Below are 20,856 nucleotides of genomic sequence, written 5' to 3' on the forward strand. Positions count from 1 at the left end.
CACAGACAGTTCATCTACCTCTGTTCAAGAGAAGAATAATGATTAGTCCATTTTGACTGAAAAAGGATTTCACATTCAGTAGTGTCCATGGAAATACAACTTTTTCTGTGCCTGCTGAATTCTAAAAAGAGAGTAAAGGTAAAATTTGGAAACAAAAAGGAACTTTTTCTTTTTTTCCCCAGAGTATTATAGGTAGGCAGAGACAGAGAAATTTAAAATGAGTTAAAATGAATATATTTCTTTGTAATCTGTCTCTGGTCCTATTAAATAGCAGACTATTTGACCATTATTAAACATGTCCTTCATTTAATAAAGTTTTCTTCTTATGAAAGACAATAAAAAAAATCAACAATTAGTATAGAATTCAGATTTTTAGTGTGGTAGTTTAATACAAATCTATAAAAAGAAGCTATTTTAGATATCAAAATACTGATATATGTATATATTTATGTAATGTGATATATAAACAAGAGTATTATAAAATATATAAACATATAGTATTTGGAGGTCTTCATTCTTAATTTTTTTATTTAGAACTAACACATGTACTTGGTTTGACAAAATTGGATACTACAGAAATTTTGCCAAAAAACAGTGAGTCCTATCCCACCCTAGATCTACCATGCCACCTCTCAGAGATAATTATTATCAGGAGTTTCAGGCGTACCTTTTAGAAGCTTTCCATCAAATTATATAATGCACACATATATAATCAACATAGTGAGTGTAAATCTCAATCCACGACTGACTTATCTAGGAAATGTTGCATTTGTTTATTTCCCTGGAACCAATTACATTTCAGTTTGCTTCTAGCCTTTTATAAAATTCAAATTCATTCTCAAGTACTAAGAACCCACAACCACCACCACCACCCACACACAAACCATTTTGCTGTTTAATGGTGCAATGATCCTTCATAAAATCCCAGGCACTTGAGAACATCCTCCGTCAGTTAATCATCCATCTTTTCTAGTTGCCACCAAGATAGCTGTTGTTCCAGTTGATAAGGCTGTCAATCCAACTTCTGTGCCATACTTTGGGGCATGGGTGTATTTGATAAGGCTAATCACCTCTTTCTGATAATATTCCTCCTCCCAAGGTCACTGTTTGGGATCAGAGTATGGGTTCCAAATACTTACAGGCACCCCAAGCCTTTCCTCTTTCATAGGAGTCTTTTTAAAAATGTATGCACATTTCATTACCTTTCTTACATTTCATTAATCATTTTTGAGATCAGCTATTGCACTGAGGAAATAATTCTATAGCATTAGGATTTATTCTGCTGCTAATTTTCAACCTACTTCCTAGATACTTTGCTGGTGTTTCACTTTTTCTCTTTTTGAGAAACAATAACACACAGCACAAATTCAGTGTAAATGCAGCCATTAGAAGGAAAAGTTATTTACTCAGTTTTTAGAGCATTCATATATTAGTTAAATAATTTTCTTTTTCATTTTCTTGGTCTTGAAACCATGACTACTCTTACCGATCAACATTATTTGTGATAATGCTGTGGCTATTTAGCCCCAACCAGATAGAGTTGTTCTCAATGTCCTGATTCCCTCTGGGGACAGCTAATGAACACTTTCTGGCATGTGCCCAGAAGCCTGAGCACCATTATAATTTATTTCTATCTAAATTGCTCCAATTGGGGCAAGGATGCTGCATTACACTGATTTCCCATAAACTGGCTCATTTTGATGAATACTCATTTATCTCTTGATTCAGGATATTAGAGTAACAGAAAATAAACATATATACACACAGATAAATTTCCCAACCTTGTATTTTGAGTCATACAATTGCTTTTGTTCTTCTCATTGATTCAGTTAGTAATTAATACTATGCTCTACAATGAATGTCACTTGCATAATTTGAACATTCAACAATATTCATATTCCCTTTTTTAGACACAAAAATGAACCAAAGAGCCATTTAGCAGTTGTTTGAAGCATATTTTGTAATCAGTTTGGGCATTTGTGCTTGTAAACAATGAAGTGGTGAATTATTCTTTAAGTCTGTAGCTCTGTCAGTATTTTGTAATCTGATCACTTATATTAGAAGAAAGTAAGCTACATTATAAACTGATTTCCTGGAGAATTTACCTAAATACAGAACTCTACCAAATATTTTTTTTCTCAAACTCTTCCCTTGTTAATTATTATTATATTGGAAATGTGTAATTTAAAATAACTGTAAATAAAACTGACAGATGTCATTTGGAATAGTAGCAACCTTACAAGCAAAATAGCCACCTAGGCTTAGATTATTTGCCAGCTATGAATGTAAATAAAAAATATGAAGCTGCATTTATCTTGTATAGGAAAGTGGGGAAAATGTTTAAACATGACTTACATGTTGAAAAACTATTTAGCAGGCATCTATTGAAAAGGGGCAAGATGTGGAGGAAGTGCTGAGAGGCACAATACAAAAACCTCTCAAGTAACTTATGCTCTGGATTTAAAAATAAGATATATATATATATATATATACATATATATATATATATCAAACAGTTACAAAATAGTTTTTAAAATAAAAAAGGAGAAAAAATAAAATAAAATAATAAAATAAAATAAAATAAAATAAAAAAGAAGAAAGATATAAATATGAAACATGTATAAGACAAAGATGTGGTTAAATGTCAAATGAATGGCACAGATAACAAATTTTAAAAATTCAGAGAAGGGTCAAGATGTTGTGAATCAGAATAATTCATGAAGGTCTCAGTAAGCATCTATTTTTAAGGACCATAACAGTGCAGATGGAGCTTGATGTGCTGAGGCCATCCTGTACTGGCTCAGAAAAGCCCATCACCAGTCCATCTTCAGTGTAGCTCTTTCTGGTTGATTAGGCTTCCTAGATGGCAGTTGAGTACTCCATGACAAGTGTTCTAGTAAACGAGGCAAAAGTTATATGACTTTTTCTGGCCTAGATGTGGAAGTTACACAATGCCACTTCTGCTGTACTCCCTAGTGGTTGAAACCATCATAAGCCCACCCAGGTTCTAGGGTAAGGAACACTGATATCACCTCTTAAGTAGAGAAGTCTCAAAGAACTTTATGACCATTGATTCTTAGCTTGACTCAGAAGCCAAATTGATTTTCTTCCAGATATTCTATTAAAGAAATCCTTGGTTTCTACAAAGTAGTATTCCATTGTATTCACCTAGGCATTGATTAAAAAAAACAAAAAACAAAAAAAGGAGAATTAATTCCTAAATCTAAGTACAACCTAACAAAATCTCTGGACCTGACTCTTTTCCTCATTCTCTCATGTTCTGTAAGAGCCGTTTTTGGTAATATTAAAAAATATTTAAGGAAAACATTCAATGAAGTGTAGCATACCATTCTTGATCTTAAGAAACTTAAACTATAGTTGGGGAGATGTAATATTCATTCATGCATTTATTCTTTCATTCAGGAATCAGTGATTAAATACCTCCCCTGAACCATACTCAGACCAGGCAGTTAGAAAACAAAGAAAACCAAATATCATCACTAGCTTTAAGAAGCTCACAATCTCGTGGGAACACAAACCATATAGATGCATAATGCAATGGGATAATCAACAGAGTTATGATGAAATGTCTCTAGGGGCTCAGAGAAGAGAACCGTGAGTTCTTCATGGTGAGAGTCTGTAGAATTTCTAAGCTGTTGGAAATAAAAAAATATGAATAATTAAGTAATAGATTTCAATGTGTTTTCACTTAGGTTTTCATATTTGTATTTAACACACACATACCTGCAACAGAAGCATTAATAACACACAGAATAATCAAGGATCATTTACCTGATTTAGGAGATGTAACTCTACAGCCTCTGAATTATATCCACTTAATCAACTTCTCCCTGATTTTATGACTGTTTTCTAGAAAGTAGAAAAGGTCTCTACAGGGCAGCCTGGGTGGCTCAGCGGTTTAGTGCCGTCTTCAGTCCAGGGTGTGATCCTGGAGCCCTGGGATTGAGTCTCGCGTCAGGCTTCCTGCACGGAGCCTGCTTCTCCCTCTGCCTGTGTCTCTGCCTCTCTCTCTCTCTCTCTCTCTCTCTGTGTGTCTCTAATAAATAAATAAATAAAATCTTTTAAAATAAGGTCTCTACAAATGTTTTTAGAATCAAGAAAGTATAAATATATAGTTTGAAAGCAGTTCCTTCAAAGACCAAAGCCAAATTTAAGAACAAGAATATTAAAAAGTAATTAAGAAAAAGGGGATATCAAAAAAATAAATAAAAGGAAAGCATAACTATTTAAGAAAGATGAAAATTTCTAATATGATAAGTAGGATCTGAATAAAATGGATCCAGTGCTTCTTAAGCACATGCTAGATTGTCCTAACTACTATTAAAATAAGATATGGAACCAAAGAATACAGGAATTTTAATGACCATAGAGTAATTATAACAATTTTGCAAGTAGTTAAAGCAGAGCTTTAACATCAAGGTGTCATTTTACTGGGGTTCATCCATATTTGAGGCTACTAAGGTTAGGTGGACAAGTTTCCATGAATTTAGCAGAAGTGACTTTTGAAAAATTCACATAACATGACCTTATAATTATATAGTCTGTCCAGAGGTGGTTCCTTTGTTCATTTATTTGATTCTTTGTCAGTCTAATAGCTTTTCTTTATAATAGATTCTCAATACATAGGAATAAAACTTATTGAATTTTCAAACCTCAGAATGGATTTAGAAATCCTTATAGTTCACTTTATAGGACCGCTTGGTTCCTTCTAACATGTATTCCAGTAAACCCAACTCCTCCTTCCATTTCGTCCTTCACATTGAATGACTGGATTTGATTGTCTTCCCCCACCAGACCCCAGATCAGTCTGTTCAATGTTAAGGCTTAGGAGGGCCCACAAATCGCGAGGGAAGAGTTTCAGCCACTAGAGACATTTGCACTGGCCTGATCGTAGGGTATTGAGGAGAGGTTATGTTAAAATTAAGTAATTTTCAATCCAATACTCTCTCTGGCTAAATTGCCATTGTTGGTTTTTCGTCATACAAGTCAGCTGCTGCCCAAATACTAGAGAAAGCCTTCATATCTGTCAGAACAGGCTACGTGATGCTGCAATAACAAACAGTTCCTAAATCTGAGTGACTCACAATAATAAAAGTGTATTTCTCAGTCTTGCTAAATCAGTCTCTTAGACTGGCGGTGGCTCTGCTCCATGCCACTGTCACTCAGGGACTCAAGATGATAGAACCTCCACATTTATCATGCCCCTGCGTCATGGAGAAAGGAACATAGCTGAATGTACCCTATCTCACCAAGACTTCTGCCTGGAAGTGAACACCTTAGTCCTACTCACTTTCTGCCTTATACAACAGTGGCCGAAGCAAGTCGCTTTGCAGAAGGGATGTACCATCCCATCAGGAGAATTGAAACACTGGTAATAGCCCACACTTGCATTTCTATCATTACTAATTAAAGATCCTAATCTTTGCCCCTAAGAGAAAAAATTTTAGCTAAAATTTGCATCATAAAAACTATTCATGACTAATTGTCATGTGTCTTATGTGCTTCTCTCTGAGTGAGCTAACACCAATATTTACTGTAAAATTGGTGAAAATTATTAAAACCTCAGGAATATGATCATTTCATAAATGAGGTACACCTAATCTGTACCTCTAGGAGAAAGCTTATCCTCATTCATTTTACATGGCTTAATTTATATTTCAGGCTCACAAGGTTGTTGCTGAACCTGGGGTGATACCCAGCCCGTCACAAACAGAGCTGGTTAGGAGCTTTCTAAAGCTAATTTCTGCCCAAGGGCTTTGAGGTTTAATCAGCTCACTTTCTCTTCTTTTGAGTTTCTATTAATGTCGGATTCCTGGGGTATTGTACAGTAGTGACTCTGAGGTGGCCTACCTTGAGTTATTTTAATTTTTTTTTCCCCTGTCTAAGAAACTGCTGGGGAAGGTCAACCTAATCGCCACCTTTCCTCAACATGACAGATTCTCTAGAAATTGAGATTTGTAGACTTCAATGGATCATGTTCTCCATTTCCTTCCAACTGAAATGCATTCCCTTTAGTGCTGATCAAGTAAGAGGAGAGAAGGACCTAACTGGGGTGAGGGGAAATTAGAACCATAATTCTCAGGAAAATGTCCATATTTACTGACTCCCAACCCTCAAAGGTTTTCCTTTCATTGGCCCTATTCAGTCACAACTGTTTTTTCAGTTGTGTTTGTTTGCTGTTTTGTATGGTTTTTGTTTGTTGCTTGGTTGGTTGGTTTGTCTAAGCTAGATGCTGTTTGAGTAATTAAGTCACATGCAGAATCGAGTTACATGATGGATCTGATTCCACCAAAAAGTCTCATATTTTACTAATGATAGAAATATGGAGTATGCATTAATTCTACATAAATGCTTTTGTAAATAGAATTATGCAACTTGAAAATATCATTTTCTGTATTATTTTAAGACATAATTGTCTTAGAGACATTTCTTTTTGGCAAAAATTTTAATTGGCAGTGTCTTTTCTGATTTAAATGTTAATTTTCTGTCACTATTTAGATGTTTCTTCTTAGCTAATGTTCTTGGACTCAAAGAAGAGATTTACATATTTTTAAAACTAAGAAACCTAATTCAGTTCATTATTTCATTTTACCACAAGGAATCATAAGGTTCTGAAAGTCTTTTTTATGTTAAGGGAAGAGGAATTTCTGGGAAGTCTTTGTAAGCTAAAACCATGCTTTCAATAGGCAAAACAAACAAACAAACAAACAAACAAACAAAAAAACCCAGTAATAATATATTAATCCACTCCTAGTTTATATTTAGAATTTCATGTGTCTGCTATTTTCAAGATACATAGAATAGCTAAAATATAGATTAGCTGAATGGGTTTTAAATTCGCATATATGATTGTTAGTGACTATCTAGGGTCTGTGTTAAGAAAGATTCTGAGTCTTCACAGTGGAGTTCTGTGACTGATTTTTAATGTCTTCCCTGGTTCTGGAAAGGAGAGAAACAGCACACATGCCATTCTTTGTGGAGCCTTACATAATGCAAAATAAGAGCAAACAAAAATCTTTGGTCATGAACACTGTAGTTTAATTTTGATCCTAATACTATATGAAAAGTATAAAACTCTTTGATTAGCTTTGTGCATTCCCTTTTTCCTGTCAATACAGTGTATGGTTTTTTTTTAAGGAAGTTTTAATGGTAATTTCGAAAGTCAGAACAAGCAAAATAAAATGTATATGGCCAGCTGTGCTGAGATGAGAAGACTATAATGGAAATAGCTGTTATCTAATGATTTCCCACAATCTTTGGGGACTACCGAAGAAAGATATTGCTCAGGAATAGTTCTAAGAATGTTTCTAAGAGAAGCTAAAGAGAAGGACCCCTTGCAATTTATTCTTGGAATGTCTGCATTTAAAGTTATATACCAAATAAAAAGAACATTGTAATTTAGAGTGGGGGAAGTCCCAAGGGATGGTCTTTGAGGATGGCTGTGAAGTGGCTATTTTTTTCCCCTAGTCTGTAGGTAATGAGGACACTGAAAATTATTGTAGAGAAAACAAAAAGAATTTACAAAGTGTATGTTGTAAAATTGCCCTGAACATAGAAACAGTAAAAAGATAATGAATTCTTGACAATCAAGGACACATAAATTAACAAAGAAAGAACTCAAACAAAATGATCATAGAATGTAGTGTAGGCAATTGCTACCAGAAAAATTTTCCTATACTCTGAAAAAGTGAAAGAAATTTGAGTATATCCCATAATTGTAAACTTCATTTATAGATAAACTTTAAAGCAACTATTTGTCTCAAACCCTATATTTTCATGGCATAAAAATCAATAAAGTACTTTAGACTTAGAATATAAGTCAGGAATTCCACATCAGATTTCTAGATTTGTCAGACTATGTGATTTGGAGCAAGTCATATAATATAGGCATATTATAATAAGGACTTATTATATCTTATATAAGATGGACTTATATAAGGACTTCATCTCTTAAAATTTTGCTTTTGGATTAAATAATCTCCAAAATACATTTTGATCCTAAAACACATTGTGATGTGATGTAAAGCAGGTGAACACCCGCCTCGACACCAACACAATTGTTTAGGGACAGCAGCTGGTAGGACAGGGAAAGTCAAGGACAAGACTAAGGAAGACACAAGCTTGATGCTCTTCGCCTTCATGGATTGGCAATTTCAAGACAACACAGAAATCACTTGGTCTTTCTGTTGGCCTAGCCTGATGCTTCTCAGCCATGCTTCTGGTTAGCACTGTGGAGAGGAGAGAATTAGATCAGGAAGGGCATGAGGAGCCAGATAAGTAGACCCATAGGATCTTTTTAAGTTCTTCCTGCATATAGTCAATTCTCTAGAAGAGGCACACCAATATAGTAGGTGAGACTTGGGATGTAAGTCAGGAATCCCTGAGTAGATACGAGGTTGTGCTGCTCTAAGGAGATATGAGGTGCCACTCCTCAAAGTGAGAGAACCACTAAAGTATGACTGTTGCTTAGAATCTTAGAATCACCTGTTGGACTTCTGACGCTGACCCTCATCTTCAGATCTTATTTCTCAATCACTGGGGAATGTGCTAAAAGTTCCAAGGGGGAGTGTATTGCATCCATTCAGGCTATTGGGGCAGAAAATAATTTACTTCATGTGGTCATGAGAATCATAGTCTGGGTAGGAAACTGATAACTTACTATGGATTCCTCTCCTTATGGGCATCTCCACAGAGTGGTTTGTGCATCCTCTTAGTGTGCTTTCTGAGTTCCAAGAGTCAAGTGTACCAAAGGAAGACAAAACAAAGCAAAACAAAAAGCCAAGTGAGACCCATATAACCTATGTGTCTCATTGTTGAAGGTCACCTAGTATCACTACCACCATAGTTTTAAGTCTGTCCAGAGTCTAGGGCAGGGGATAGTGACCTCACCTCTCTGAGGAACATCAAAGTCACATTCCAAGACCTCCTAGTGGAGTGGGAGATGCTGTTTTACATGTTTTTTTTTCTTTTTAATTTGTTTTTGTTTTTTGTATAATAACTATTTACCACGCCAACCTAAAATTCCACACCCAAAGAAACTATTAATTAACTACAAGAATTGAATGGAGACTTTTTCAGATGTGTTGGATGTCAGACAACTTACTATAGGAGAATGTGCTTTATCAAGACATGAGAGAAATCCAACAAAGTCGCAGATTGAAATGCAGGAAAGCAGGAACCCAGCACCTTAGAGAGATGAATGACTCTCCAGGATGGTGAAGACCGATTTCAGAATGGCACCTGTGTATTGCCACCCACAAAGACCAACCAGCCTGGATTAGGGCAGGTCAGAAGGCTCTGCAAGTGCTGCCTCCAAGAAGACAATATTTTATAATGCTATATGTTTGATATATTTTGAGGGAGATTTTATCAATTAGGAGAGAATTTGAAACTAAATTAGATGAGCACACAGAAACCTACGTAAATAACAACAAGAAAGACAGTTGATCTAAAGGAAAACAAAGAGTTTTCCAAGAAAGGAGAGTTGTTACAGCATACTAGTGATTTAGTTGAGAATAGTGCTTACAAGGTCATGGAAATGTCAATGTTAAATACTTATTTAACCAAAATTGTGCTGTAATTCCATTGGGAGAATGAGGTGTGTGGTTAGAACATGTAGATACATCTGGGTAGGCACCAGGTGAGGGTGTGGATTAAAATAAGTCATTATTCTCTACACTAAGAAATGAGTAGGTATGACTAAACTAAACACTTGAGAGGTTGTAAGCACGCCTTTTAAAGGTACTGATACATAAATTTCTAAAAAGAGCTAGAAGTGGTTGCTTCTGAGAAATGGGCAACACTTTTCCAATGGAACTAGGCATGAAGAAAGGTGGCAGGGGAACAGAAAAGACATTATTCTCACAGATCTTAAAAAACTATTTAATTCTTGAGAATAAAGAATAGGAAAACCTACTTTTTGGCTTGGGCAGCACAGTGTGGTCTTTACTTCCTGTGATCACGGTCATATATGTTTCCAGGGTCTCTGCAAGGGAAGAGTGAAAGAACAATGCCATCATGCCTGTCTCTCAAACAGCTGCTAGAGTCTCTCCAATAAGTTGTGGGTGCTCTGCCCACCTGCCTGTGCACCTAGAGCTAGTAGAGGGAGCAGGGGCATGCGTCAAAGGTATCCTCCTCAGCTTCCTCCTGGCTCCATGGCCTTGGAGGAGAGACTTTCTTCTTTAAAAAACAACCTTTGATAAATGGGAGAGAAATAACTATCACATCCAGAAAACTAATCAAGCTTCCCAGGAAATATGAATGTAAATAAAATATTGATTAAAAGCTAAAAGGATTTTAATTAAGTTACTTAGTTTAATAGTTTAATTTGGCAGAAACAGACAACTTGGACAAGGTTCTTTGTGTAAGCACATTTTAAATCACTTATTAAAATTTCAGACAGCAATCTGAGATTAGCAAAAGGATCTTCAAAGGCAAGCAAGATGCCCACTTATTTTATTTTAAAACTCAAAGCAATACTAAGATGTTACTTTGAGTCCTCCGTCTAAAACAACGGGAAATCTTAACTATATTGTAACCCACTTTGACCTATACATTTTCTGTAATTAATTTACATTGAACTAAAAAACAGAACTTGATAGGCAAACATCACATATATTATATTGAAGATCACTTGTGTTTTCAATAGTATAGATAAAAATTGTTCTTTCAGAGACACAATGTTAAAATATAGGAAAAATTGGTGCCTAAAAATATAAAACTCATAGCAAAATGTTATTCAGTCCAATTCAGCTGGTACATCAACTATTTTGAAGTAAGGCACCCAGAGAAGCTCTATTTTGAGTCCCTACTAGTAATTACATATCAATATCCTAACTGGCACACTTCAAGGTCGGAGCTAAGTCTGTGCTTGTGTTCAAGATGGTAAGGCATATGGAGTATATCAGTTGAAGATAGTCATTACAAGGACAGACTCTGAAGACATGCTGCCCGGGGTCAAATCCTCGTTTCCTGTTTCTTAGTCACTAGTCCTGGGGCAATTTAGATAGCATTCCTATGCCTCAGTTTCTACTTTTATAAAATAGAAATTATAATAATCATACCTACGTTGCAGGGTTGTTATGAGAATGAAAAAAAAATACATTTCAAGCACTTAGCACATGAACCTATGGAATGTAGTCTACACCCAGTAAATGTTAGTTTTATCGATATAAAAAGCAAATCAATTAGGGTGATAGAATTGCAAAACTCGAAAATCTAAAATTTTTTTCAATTTTATTTTTTAAAGATTTTATTTATGTATTTGAGAGAGGGGGAGAGCAAGAGCAGGAGGAGAGAGAGAAGCAGATTCCCCGCTGAGCAAGGAGTTGTGAAGGGCTCGATCCCAGGACCCTGAGATCATGACCTGAGCCCAAGGCAGATGCTTAACTGACTGAGCCACCCATGTGCCCTGAAAATCTATATTTTTAATAGGAGATGAAGAAGGACAAACATCATGAGTTTTGTTTTAAAATAGATTTGGATTCAAATTCTAACTCTCACATTCACTAGCTGTGTGTCGCTTGAGCAAGTTTCTTAATCTCTCCATGCTTCATTTTCCTCTTGTATAAATGAGGATAATCACAGGTCAGTATTGTTGAAGAGTCATTGATAAAGTACTACAGCCCTATACAAAGCTTGACCCATAAGAATTGTTCAAATGTTAAGTCACTATCCCTTCTCTTATGAAATTAGTACAAAAGTAGAGGATGCATAGCTGATAATATGCACTAAAGAAATGTATTGAAGTGCTGACTCACAAGGTGGTTGCTTCCATGAATTCAAATTCTCTAAGTAGGACCTCAATGGTACATAGATTTTATAATAGCAACTCAAACACAGATGGGCCTGAGTATGTCCTGATACAGTGTAAGTTCATCACTTACCTACTGCAGGAAAGATGACATTTCCACTCAACCGTAGATGACTTACATTATCAAAGATGCTGGTGTTTACATAAAATTCACCATGGCTTTTTGTAAAAGTTATGAAACAATGAGTGGTACGTTTGCTCTCCCTTTGACAACTTCATAAAAAGGGCTGAGGGCATCACTTCTACTTCTTGGCTGTTCATGACCTCAGTGCAGACATTTGACTGACAACATATTAAGATATCAGATTGAAATCTTTATGGGATGCCAACTTTTAGACAATGTATTTCATTGACAATACAAGTAATGGGGGTGAGAAGTTTCCAGAAGAATAGTTAACATGTTTTCTATGATTAGTGATAGTAAAAATGGCAACAATACACCACTGTCATCATTATCTTTTAATAAATCTTTCTAAATAAGCCAACAACAATGGTGATTAAAAACAGCGTAAAGTGAGGGGGCAAATGTGTCTATAAATGTTTCAAAGAACGGTATCTGATTCTTAATCCATTATCTTAATCCATAGTGTCTTAAGGAAATTGAATATGGTTCGAAGACTCTCCATATTTTATTATAATAAAATAATAGAAGTATACCATTTAGGTATACTTAAAGATTTTTCTCCATCATTCAAAACTATCCATTGTTGTTTTGAAGCTCCTGACTCAATAGTGTTAGGACACATCACCTTCTTGAAGTTCTATTTTTCCCTTCAGACAAGTGCCTTTCTAAGTAAGTCATCATTTAATCCTTTGAAAACTCAGCTTCTGTTGGAACCTTGTGATCTTTCCTCCTATCACCCCCTGCATCCACAATCTTTGCCACTCATTCAGCATAGGCTTTTGAACCTATGCTATGTGCCTGGTTGTCTGGTAGCATCAACATAGAGGAAGAAAAGAAGTATTACAAAGATCTGTGATCTCATGGAATAGATACAATAGTTGGGAAGGCAAGACCCATGTATTATAAATAATGAGAGAAAGCTATAAAGCAGAACATAATAAGGTATATGTTAACATGTATTAACATTTCTTTCCATACAACACGGAAAGCTTAATTGTGTAATTCAGGAGGGATGTGAACAAGTGGTTCCATTAAAATACACTTATCTAAATCCAGGTGGGGATTCAGACTCCCTTTAGTAGGATATGATTCAGGGTCATTTCATTCTGCCTCCTACACGTACAACAAACGACTACAGCCATGAAACAGAAATCACTTGACATGCACACAAATCTTCCCCATTATTGCATAAACATGTACATACTTCAAATTCCAGCTTCTTTTTTGTGATTAAAAAATATATCTGATTATTATTTTTTCCATGGTTGGGTAAAGTAGATCCCGTGGGGCAAAACAATTGGTGGCCAGGCTTAATGACTCAAGGCAATCATTGACCACAAAGGCTTCTTCTCAGACAAATCTGTGTCCTATTAGTATTCAGTAAATCCTTGAAAAAGCCACCAGGCAGCTCTTTATCTGTCATTATCGGCTGTTCTTTGATGAAACCACTATCTTGGAAAATGCATCTGTCTTCCTTGGGAGATTGTTAAGCACGGGAGAGCGAACGAACCTGCAATTTCAGGGCTTTGTGGTTTTGCTCTGAATAGCAACCAGGGTTGGAAGGTATGTATGCCATCTCTGTTCAGCCCCATCCCAAAATAAGAAGGTTATATAACCAATACCAAAAGCAGTTGTTGTTCAATGGTAAAAATTTACTAAATCCAATATATTTTCTAATGGATGCTACTCATTTTTTTCAATTTTTTCTGTAAAACTACAGAAAAAAAAGTAATACAAAATAAACCTTTAATTTCAGTTAGGCAAGATGACAATAGAATCCTAACTCACTCATGTTTCATTGTAGATCAACTAATTGGAATATTCTAGATGATGAAATGGTGCTATAGTGGTCCCTGGGAACTGAAGTTATTCTTCAGTGATCTAAGACATGTTTTTTAAAAAATATTATTCTTTCATCCACTCTAAATTGCATTTTTGAGTTTCCCCCTCCTCGTCTCTGGGATCATTGTACCACACAATAGTGATGGTGCCTGTGGCTTCCCCGACGTTGTTTTGTAGACTCATATTTCCACTATGAGCTTCTGACATGAAATAATCGAAGTCCTAGCAAAAAAAGCAGACAGTCCTTTCCCATCTCCCCCAACCACACCTTTCCTTTATTTTAACCAATTGTAAGATCTGACATTTATTTAAAATGGTCAGGACTATTTTTTCCAAGCCTGGATGGAAACGTCTTGTGTTCCTTGCATGACATGCACTTAGATGGTAATGTCAGATCAAGGAAACAACGTTGACTCAAACACTCCATTGAGAATTGTACAAGAAAGGCAAGCAGACAGCCTTTCTACCAGGAGCCACAAACACAAATAACAATCACAGACACTCACTGAGCGCTTGCTGTGTGGCAAGGACTCTTTCAAGGACTTTGCTTCTAGTGAATCCAGTTCATCTCTATACACTTTTATGAGATGGGTATCATTGTTATCATATCAGAGATGACAAAATTAAAGCCAAAAAAAATTTAAGTAATTTACCCAAGGTTATACCACTGGTAAATGATGGCAGAAGGATTTGCCACCAGAGTATATGGCACTAGAGTTGATTTTATCAACCACTCTCCAGCGCTGAGACTCAAACTCTCTAGGGCTAAGGCAAGTTACAGAAGCGAACAAAGGGGACATTCCCAGCTTATTGTTGCCATGTAGGAACGTGGGCCTGGTGCTGCCCTATCTTCCTGTACTGAAGAGAAAACGGAAATAGGGGTTGTTTATGGGAAGTCTCTTGCTTTTAAAATGTTGGGTATTAATTTTAAAATGTTTTTAAACACCATTTTGGAAAACACACTTTTGAGGACCACAAATTTGAGACCTCTGCTTTAAACACCTAGGTGGCCCATTGGAGTACAACAGAAATTGCTTGAAAAGCTGTTCATTTATTTTAAGAACAAAATTGCAGAATTGCTGAGCTGACGCCCACGTAGCTCATCTTGGCCAATGTCCCATCCCAAGCGAGAATTTCCTCTAGTATAGCAGCTCATTTCATTGCATAACCACTAAGTTGTCTTTAAAAAATCTTCCTTCTATTTTATCGAAATAGCTTTTTGATATTTTGGTGTTTGATTCCAGTGATCTTAGGTCTTCCCTCTGGAAAAATACTGCTAAGACAAATCTTTCTTCTGCAAAATACTCTTGGATTTTTGAAGACAGCTAACATAATTCCTTTATCTTCTGTTTCAATTCCTGCAATCACAGATCCTTCAATAATTTCTGTGACATGGTTTCAAAAACTTTAACCACTCTTTAAATAAAGGCAAACAATAACCTGTATCAAGCAGCCATTATGTGCTATTCCAATGGTGTTCTTTTTTTTTTATTCACAATCCCCTGTCGTAAAAGTATTTTGAGCACATACTGCCCATTTTATGTTATTTTATGCATATATATAACATACATTTTACTTTATATGTATGCAGTATGTATCATATATGTTTCTTTATATATATTATAGATGCAGTTCTATCATTCGCTAATATCGTAAACAATACACATTGAATCAGGGCTTCTCACTCTTGGCACTATGGACATTTTGGACCAGAAAATTCTATGTTGTAGGGGGCTGCCCTGTACATAGGAAGTTTTAAAGCAGCATCCCTCCCTAGCCTCTAACCATTAGAAGCCAGTAGCATTTCCCATTTTAAATTTTTTAAAAAAAGATTTTATGTATTTACTCATGAGAGACACAGAGAGAGAAAGAGTCAGAGACAGAGAGAGAAACAGGCTCCCCAGAGAGCAGGGAATCCGATGTGGGACTCAGAGTCCCAGGACTCTGGAATCACGACCCAAGCCAACAGCAGATGCTTAACTGACTGAGCCACCCAGGAGCCCAGCATCTCCCATTTTGACAAACAAAAATGTCTCCAGACATTCCAACTGTTCTTTCGAGGGCAAAGTTGTACCGTGTGTAAGAACTGCCGATTTAGAGCAAGGTTTATCATTTAGCATTGTAGATATAAATTCAATGTCCAGATATTCTTCTTGACAATTCTGGATTTGTTGACCAGCTTCTTGCAGATATATTTAGATCACTATTGCTCTTATCTTTCAATGTAGCTAATGAGGAATTTGTGCTGGGAACACAAGTATATGCTCTTCCATCTCGGTTTCTTTGTTCTACCATTATTAATGCTAATTCTGATCTGGTACCTCTTTTTTTTTTTTAAGATTTATTTATTTGAGAGAGAGAGAGAGAAAGGGAGAGTGGAAAGATAGAGGGAGACAGAGAATCTCCAGCAGACTCCTTGCTGAGCAAAGAGCCCAACGTGGGGCTCAATCCCAGGACCTTGAGGTCAAGGCCGGAGCCAAAATCAATAGATGCTTAACCAACTCAGCCATCCAGGCGCCCCCTGATCTGGTGCCTCTTTGAGAGAACCTTCTCATGTTACTTCCTGAACCCACCTCACTAGGCCCATTTAAATTGAATTATGTCACAGCCCACAAAAAGACCATGAGACCAGGGTAGAACTCGTGCTTGGTTAGAACACGTGATGCATTATATGTAACACACAACCACCTAACCTCTGGTCCTAGGGAGCACCCCAGTGGCAATGCAATCTGTAGAATAAGTATCACTTAAGTTTAATGAATTTACTTCTCTATATGAAATGTAAATAGGGATCCCTGGGTGATTCAGTGGTTTAGCGCCTGCCTTCAGCCCAGGGCATGATCCTGGAGACCCGGGATCAAGTTCCGCATCGGGCTCCCTGCATGGAGCCTGCTTCTCTCTCTGCCTGTGTTTCTGCTTTTCTCTCTCTCTCTCTCTCTGTGTCTCTCATGAATAAATAAATAAAATCTTTTTTTTAAAAGAAATGTAAATATTAACAGTCGCTCAAATATTGTACCTTCACCCAAAAATGTTATTTTGCTCCTCCCTGGAATGCATATATCCCACCTTGGAGACCACCAAACACAGTTATAGGACTTCCAGGAACACTACCTTATTTATTCTAGACCGGAAAATATCCCACTAAAATCAAGAACTGAAACTAGACCCTTCTAATTAGTGCTGACATCAGGAGAAACTTAACCCCTGGATGTACACTCCAACCTCCTTATGTTGTGGTATTTGACCAACTACATGACAGGTTGGTTCACACTCTGCTTGCAGATAGTTAGAACCTCTTAGCTTATTTTTTTTTTCCTTTATAAAACAAACTTAACCTTGAAGCCAGAGTTTCTGTCATTAGGGTCCTTCCCAGTTTATTAAGATCTTTTCAAGACTGTGATTATAGCCTCATTGGATTTCTGTCCCTTTTCCCTGCCCAGTGTCTATGCCCCTTTCTTATCATTACAGCTGTCGTCCCCCATCTCTGCTCATGTGCTGGCCTCCAGAAGGAATATACCACCCAGGCTGGGCCAAAGAATTGTTTTTGCTCCCTAGACCATGAGTCTTGGAGGAGCCCAGAGGTGAAAACTAGTATGGGCCACCCATCCTTGAGCTGAGTGCCATTCCAACTGTCCATTCTTTCCTGCCACTGACATCCCCAGGGTTTCCTTGACCCCATCCTTCCCAAGGCCCATTATTCTGTGTCTCTTTTGATTTTGTAATTTGCACCGAAGCTACAGTTGGAGTCTTTCACTGAGAAGAAACCTAGTGGATACAAGCCTTTGATACATTGGCTCTCTCACAGTTTTGTGCGATCTCAAAATCTGGAACTTACATCTTCTAAATCTTCAATCAAGCAATTATCGCTGGATCAGGATTAGTCTGCCTATATTAGAATCCTTAGATTCTAATGCTTAGATTAGAAATCCTTAGATTTCTACATATGGACTATAAATAAATAAAATTTTATAGCAATTATAATAGCTCACATTACTGTTTATTCCATGGTTGAGTACTGTCTTACAAAAGTTTTTTTTTTTTTTAACATGCTTTATTTGGGGATACTTTCAGATTTATGAAAAAGGTGCAAACATAGTACAAAGAGTGTCATACACCCATCACTCAGTTCCTCCTATCGTTAAATCTTATATAACCCTGGTCATTTGTCAAAACTAAGAGAAAAACATTGGGGCATTGCTATTAACTACACTATAGACTTTATCTGAATTCACCAGTTTTTCCACCAAAGTCCTTTTCCTGTTCCAGGATCCAAACCAGGCTCCACACTACATTTAGAAGTGCTTGACTTTTAGCAGCTCATGCCATTGTCACTGGCATCTATGAAACAGGCACTGTCATTTCCCCCATTTTACAGATGAGTAAACTGAGACACAGAGAAGTTAACCAATTAGTTAAAATCACATAGTAAGTGGAAAAACTAAGATCTGAACCCAGTAATCTGGCACCAGAACTTGTGTTCTTTTTTTTTTTTTTTTTTAAGATTTTGTTTATTTGAGAGAGAAAGAGAGAGCTCAAATGGGGCGGGGGTAGGGACAGAGGGAGAGGGAGAAGCAGGCTCCACACTAAGCATAGACCCAATGCGGGCCTTGATCCCAGGACCCTGGGATCATGGCCCGAGGCAAAGGCAGCCCCTTAACCGACTGAGCCACCCAGGCCCCCCCAGAGGCTTTGTCCTTAACATTTCTGTTGTGGTGCCCCTTACAAAACAAAATAAAACAAAAAAACAAAGTACCTGGCTGGCTCTCTCTGCTATCCCACCCCAAGCTCCTAAGCTCTGAAGTAGGTTTGGTTTGCATGCTTGGTTTTCAGAGGTCTCCTGCGGCTCCTGGAGGTTCCCACAGCCCTTCAGTGTGTGCATCAACCAGCTCTTGAAGAATTCCTTCTGCAGCCCGGCGGACACTAGCATCGAAACTCAGAAGGCTTCAGCCTACAGAACTGGCATGTGTTGAAAACCAAACGATTTGCCCGTCTGTATTTTTCCAGAACAGAGCTCCTCAGCCATCAACATGTAGGCCCATCCCGGGGAATCTGGTTAAAATGCCGATTCTGCAGGTGGGAGGCAGAGCCAGGCAACCTGTAGTCCCACCAGGATTCCCGAGTCAGGTCCACCCCGCCGGCTGGAGAGCACACCTGGGATGGTGAGGGCTGGAAGCTCTTCTCCTCCGGCTTTTCCCACGTTGGCCACGTCTCTCCCCTCGGGCAGCTCTCTGCCTGCACTCAGAGAGGACAGCAGTTTCCGGCTGTTTTGTCCTAAACTGTTTATCTAGCTCAGACACTGGTTTTAGTTAAATACAGTTTGTTAGCTCTTTATCATTTGGATTCCTTTTTTACTTCTAGGAATTCTGGAGGCAACACATCTGTTTATTAATTCTGTTATTTTGTTGTCTGTCATTTCTTCTTCTTCTGAAAAGACCCACTTTATTAGGGTCTTTTCAAGACTGTGGTTATAGCCTCATTGGATTTCTGTCCCTTTTCCCTGACCAGTGTCTATGCCCCTTCCTTATCATTACAGCTGTCGTCCCCCATCTCTGCTCATGTGCTGGCCTCCACACGTGGGCATTTAATGATGCCCTTCTTAATGATCCTCCTTCTTCCTCTTCTTCTTTTTGTTTTAAGATTTTATTTATTTATTCATGAGAGAGACAGAGAGAGAGGCAGAGACACAGGCGGAGGGAGAAGCAGGCTCCATGCACTGGGAGCCCGATGTGGGACTCGATCTCGAGACCCTGTGGTCACGCCCTAGGCCGAAGGTGGCTCTAAGCCGCTGAGCCCCCCGGGCTGCCCCCTTTAGGACCCTTCTCAATGGTCTTCCCTATCTCTCACTATCCAAGTTCATTCAAAGGCCTTTAATCCTTCGGAGCATTTCTGAAAGCCCTAATTTACACTAACACCTTACCTTCCTTGCCACTCTGCTTGCTGAGTGTTGTTTTGTTTGTTTGCTGTGGTCCACACAGTCTTCCTCCCGGCTTTTCTACCCGTGTTTTCAAATGTGAGTGGCTGCAGATGACTCGTGCAGCCACATTAATTTCTTTCGCTAACACCTTCCGCTCCAGGCTCCCGCAGATGTCTTCCTCTTTGGAAACATTTGCAGTTGCCGTCCTGTGCCCCTTTCTGTCCCTTTGTTCCTGGTTTGCTTATTTTGAGAATTTTCATCCCCCCCCCCCCGTTACTTTAGACTCTCTAGCCAATTGAGACATGTATTTATATATGTGTGTGTATAAATATATATATATATTTATTTTGTGTATATATATATATATATATATATTTCCCCCCTTGGAAACTTGAAGTCTGCTTTTGTAGAGCCCGGCTTTGTATCTGATATACTCATTATATTCTTATTTGATAATTAGAAACTCTGAGATGAGGTCACTTCTTTTTTTCTAAGTTTCCTGTTATTCGGAGTGCCTGTCAGCCCCCTGAAGTGTCCTTCCTCGTAGGTTAGAATTAAATCCGGACTAGCAGTTCTCACCACTGCTTCCTTTACATTCTGGAAGATGAAAGTGCCAGCTCTTCCTCTGGGCTAAACATTTGCATACTTTAGATTTTTTTATTTTTTTTTTTTTAATGGAAGAAATGAGAAATCTCAGGCCATGTTCTGCAGAGCCGACCTGAGCATGGTTGAAGACAAGTAAGTGTGCTAGAAAAGCATTCTGTCTCTGGAGGTGCGACTGAAGGGGACGGTGTCAGTGCTCTGGGAGTGTGGGACTCTCAGCAAATACAGCAGCGCCCCTGGGCACCCGTGCTGTCATCCATCCATGGTTGCAGAGCCGGCTACTGTATTATCTGTTCAGTTACACTGTTCAGTTAGCAGTTGTTCAGATAAAATTACCTCTGGGATTTTTGGGTCCAAGAATACACTGTTCATAAGTAACCAAGCAACTTCTGAAGATGGAACTTTCTAGAAAGGAGTGGGTTTCAAACCAGGATGATAATGTAAAAAGATGTAACACGGACATGATTTTAGGGGAGCAACTAATATCATGAACTCATTTCTTTCCTGCTGTACGTATGAGCTGCAGTGGATCTAGCACAG

The 20,856-nt window shown here is 37.8% G+C and overlaps 1 long non-coding RNA gene across 1 annotated transcript in view; it reads right to left on the bottom strand.

The window, feature by feature from the left end:
• Window positions 1-557: 557 nt before the first annotated feature.
• The window catches only part of LOC140625430 (uncharacterized), a 76,728-nt gene continuing 56,429 nt past the window's right edge, over window positions 558-20,856 (bottom strand). Inside the window, exons 2-3 of the long non-coding RNA XR_012024773.1 lie at window positions 9,938-10,006; window positions 558-3,653 (exon numbers count right to left, since the gene is read on the bottom strand). This is a non-coding gene — a long non-coding RNA (uncharacterized lncRNA). The remainder of the gene's footprint in view (window positions 3,654-9,937; window positions 10,007-20,856) is intronic.

Source organism: Canis lupus, chromosome 36 (assembly GCF_048164855.1).
Source record: "Canis lupus baileyi chromosome 36, mCanLup2.hap1, whole genome shotgun sequence".
Lineage (NCBI taxonomy): Eukaryota > Metazoa > Chordata > Mammalia > Carnivora > Canidae > Canis > Canis lupus.